Source organism: Vigna unguiculata, chromosome 6, assembly GCF_037176805.1.
Source record: "Vigna unguiculata cultivar grain cowpea cultivar isolate G323 ecotype 2 chromosome 6, ASM3717680v1, whole genome shotgun sequence".
In the NCBI taxonomy this organism is placed as follows: domain Eukaryota; kingdom Viridiplantae; phylum Streptophyta; class Magnoliopsida; order Fabales; family Fabaceae; genus Vigna; species Vigna unguiculata.
Window position 1 is genome coordinate 9,631,301 of NC_140797.1, and position 4,948 is coordinate 9,636,248.

Below are 4,948 nucleotides of genomic sequence, written 5' to 3' on the forward strand. Positions count from 1 at the left end.
TGGCCTCAAATTGGAAAGGACGAAATTGAATCATTTTAAAAAAATTAGGGTACTAAATTGAACCAAAAATTTAAATTGGGGTACTAAATTGAAAACAACTATTACTACTATCATGTGTCATGATTGTAAGCTGCCACGTGGCATGATGATAAACTGACACGTGGCAGTTTTAAATTTTTTTGAAAAAAAAAATATTTTATTAAAAAAATGAAAAAAAAAATAAAAATTCCATGGCTTGACACATGTCCTGTACGGACACGGTGTTAACTCCAACTTAACGGAGAGGACCAAATTGAATCTCTTTAGAAAATTGGGGTACTAAATTGAACAAACCAAAAGTTTGGGTACCAAATTGAACTTAACGAAAAAGTTGGGGTACCAAATAAGTAATTATACCTAAATTTTTTGGTAATCAATATTGACCACACGTTGATGAAGGATTATCTTGTTTCTTTTTAAGATTATTGAATATGGTGTGAGTTGATTAAGAAAGCTAAGTGAAATCCCCACTGGACATTAAGATAGTAAGCTATCTAGATGTGAAGGTTCCTTTCACAAAGCTCAAGAGAAGAAGATGATGGATTGATTCAAAACAAAAAGGAAATGGAAAACACATAAACCATAGAAAACCAAGAACAATTGAAGGAAGAAGAAAACATAAAATGGAAAGGAAAGAAATGGTAAAAATGTGAGAAGCACGCCACTACAAGGCTAGGCTAGAAGCCATGGCAACCTTGAAGATGAGTGGATGTGTGCCGCCACTTGCTATGTAAGATAAGGCTTAAAAGTATTCACTCCCAAGGGAGGAAACTCTCACAAATGGTTGAGACACAAGAGTGTTTTTACTTCAAAATGTTCAACCCTTTTACATGTCTAGGAGCACCCCTTATATAGAAGAGTTTAGGGGCCTCTAAGCAAATAAAATATACCTAAGGATGTCTCTACAAAAACCTAACCATAGCTTCTAGAAACTAGGTCAAATAAGGTTACAAAAAATGAGAGACAAAAGAGCTAACTATGGTGTGTGCAAGGCTAATTTCGTTCTAGCACAAAAGGAGACAAAGAATGTGTCTCATATGTCTCCAAAATGTGGCCAAAGTGTGCTAAAAACAAAGGAGACCGAAGGTACATAGGTACACTTGCTTTATGCCTTTTTCTTTATGCTTTATGCCTTTGCTTTACTCTCTCCTCCACATCATTTATGCTCCCCAATCACCATGCGCCACCTAGCATTGCTTTTTTACTCCTAATTAACCTACAAAGCAAATAAACATAGATTAGCATGTTGGCTTAAATCAAGTCAACTATAGTCAATAAGTCAAACCTAGTCAAAGGTCAACAAGTCAACTAAAGTTTATTCAACTAAATCAACTTATGGAATCAAAAATAACAAACACAAATGAAAGGGATGAAGGATTAGTGAACTTCCTTTCTAAACATGCTTAGTCTTCTTAAGCATGTGCCTCCATCCTTGGTTGGGGTCAATCCTTCATCACACGTGGCCATGGGTTGTTCCTTCTTTTGGATTTAACATGATTGTAATTTTGGTGGTCTCAGGGGAATGGTGGATTGGACAAGCTGATCATGTAATTAAGGATATCTTTAATTTGTGCTTTGTAGATTGACAATGTGATTATGTATTGAATGCATGATCCACTGGAGGATATCTTTAATTGAATGCATTTGATTAAAAATTTGTCATGATGGATGTCATTGAAAAGGCATCATACCAACATGCGTAGGAACTTCATTGGACGTCGGAAAATGTTGTATATAATCTTTTAACCATTACATTATTTTTGGAATTAAATTGCACACATTTATTAACCTGCATCAATCTTAAAAGTACTATGTAATTGGAAGGGAATTAAGTTGTAACCCACGTATCAGTTAATGCACGACATAACAATTTAAATTTTGCACAAATAATGGACCAATTAACCACCCTTCCATAAAAGGGCAAACGACACATGTGCAGAACAGGGACATCCACATTCCAATTATATTTGACCTTATTTTTGGCCATTCTTGGGAAAACAACCCTGCTAAATTTTTTAAGTGAATTTCCATTTACAAAACAACTAGTATGAAACCCACATATATTCCAATTACCATAAAAAGGTGACAAAATTACTTGTAATTGAGTCTGGCATATAATCTGCAATCTAAGGTTAAAGTTTGTATAGTTTAACTTGTAACCCACAACTGAAATTTTGCGCCAAAATATTGTCCACAACTATCAAAAGTAGCAGAGGATAAGTATTTCCCTCCATCATACATATGTAATCTAAAGTCAAATATTGCAATGAGAACTGTCATATTCCTATCAGAGTATACAATTGATGCCAACAAAAACTATTTACTTTTAAATACATCTAAGATTTGAAGCAAGTAATTGTAGTGAATATTTTCGGGGTCCATAAACCAATCACATATGTAATGTTCTCTGAGTTCTTGAAGTTCCTCCTGCAACATGGAGTACATTAATTAAAAATTATTACCACTAAATACCATGACAGCATAACGAAATCCAATAAATGCCACTTACAGAAGTGTATGCGGGGAAGTTTTTGTCACCAAATTTGGTTTCACCATCCCACAACTCAATATATCTCAACACCAACATGCCACAATCATATCTCGAAATATGTAAACATATATTAAGTCAGATTATCAGTTAACTATACTAATATTCGATCAAATGTAAGACAAAAATTGGTACTTACAAATTTGGTTGTAGGGGAAGATCTTGGGTAAGGACCTCAAATTTAGGTTTATCAGCATCAGAACGATTTAAAAGGAAACCAAATAAAATCTCCATGTTACGGGCCTTAAAAAATCCCAACACAAAATATCAACATACATTTTAGAAATGAATACCTAAATTTTGAAACAGGACCATTTATTTTAAGAAGTGAATTACTATCGCATTGTCTATTCTTTTACGTCCTTGTCGTTTACTCCCAAGAGAGTCAAGTACAAAAAAATGGCGTGTGCGACAGTTGATTGCATAACACCACCAATGTTGCTCATGGATTATAGGAGCAAAGACCTTCCAAGAATAAAACAGAAAAGTCATACAACATCCACAATTTGTACTTAATAAATGAAATTACAAATATTCATACTTACAAAATCTGCTGTCAATATATCGTGTATTGAAACTAGTCCACGTGTAAGGAAATTGCTGTAGTCCCTAAAACCCATTGACGTCTCTTTGCCTTGAGCTTTTACGGTCTTCATTCAAAATATCACAACAACATTTTCATAAACCATCATGAGCAACATACATCAAATTTAAAAACTTAAAAAACAATTACAATTATAATACCATATACAGAGTACCAAACACAACTCTCTTGATCACCCCATTCAATTTTCTTTGTCTATACATGAAGTTGTTGCAAGCAAACAAAATGGCCTGACAACATTTCAAAGCAACAATGTCATTTCATTAGACAAAATAACAAGTTTATAATATTAAATCAACTAAGGGCATTACCATGTTGCAAAGTTTTCCTTGAGGACGAAATCCACAACACTCAATTGTGGTTAATATCTGGTGATTTATGTCAACCACCACTTGCCTGAAAAGGGAAAATTTACAGTTAACTATATAACCGTTGAAATAAAATAATGAAATCTATATCAGCAACAATAACCAACCTGCCATTTTGTGAGACAAGAATGCGATATAATTGACTTAAGTCAACATCCAAAGAAAATTTTGCTGGTTCGACATAGGGAATAATTTTCATTCCATGAGGATTGTATTCAGGAGTACCTTGCTCATGCTGCTCAAAATGACGTGATTGTATGATGAAGGATTATCTTGTTTTCTTTTAGAGTTATGAATATGGTGAAGTTGTTTAAGAAAGCTTTTTGAAAATTTCCACTGGACATTAAGATAGCAAGCTATCTAAATGTGAAGGTTCATTTCTCAAGCTCATGAAAGGAAGAAGAGAGTTGGATTCAAGCTTAAACTCACACGGCATTAACAACACTTAAAGAACTAAAATGAAAGAAGAAACATTAAAAATGGAAAGCATAGAAGATGAAGCATGGAAGAAGCACGCCACTCGTAGGGGGGATCTAAGCCAACCAAGCCCTAGAGATGAGTGATGGTGCCGCCACTTGCAAGCAAGATAAGGCAAAAGTGAGTTCACTTCTAGGAAGGAGAGCTCACGAAAATTTAATGGTTGATACACAATAATTTAGAAACAAAATGATCAACCCTTTTACAAGACAAGGAGCACCCTTTAAATATGAGTTCATAGGGGTCCTTTAGCAAATACAAAAACATGAAAAAGGATTAACTAGCAAACCCTAAACCTAATGTGAGAGTAAGTCTTGGCCAAGTGAAGGGAGATGATTGGTGGAGGCATTCCCATGAGGATTCTATGCCAAAAGAGGAAGGAGACCAAGTGACCTTCTAAGGCATAAACCACAAAGGCAAAAGGAGACAAGGTACATGTCTACTTTTGCTTTTGCTTTATGCTTTTTGCTTTCCTCTCTCTTCCACTTCATCCAAGTGCTCCAATCACCAAGTGCCACCTAGCCATGCTCTATTTTCTCTTAATTACCTATAAAACAAGACAAACAAGGATTAGCATGTTGGTTTAAGTTAATCTAATCTTGGTCAAAGGTCAACTTTGGATCAAAGTCAACAAGTCAACCAAAATAAATCAACTAGAAACCAACTTAGGGAATTCAAACTAAAGTAATGCAAAACAAAGATAAAGGTGATGGAATAGAAGACTCCCCTCTAGACATGCTTCTAGTGATCCTTCTTGAGGGAGCTTCTAAGGAGGTGGTCACGCCTTCATCATCCTCCCCTTCTTGGAGAGAATTCGACCACGAATTCTTAAACCCTACATCAAAAGGAGAAAGGTCACAAACATTAAATTAGTTACTTATGTTGTAGCTTGGGGGTAAGTCTAACTCATAA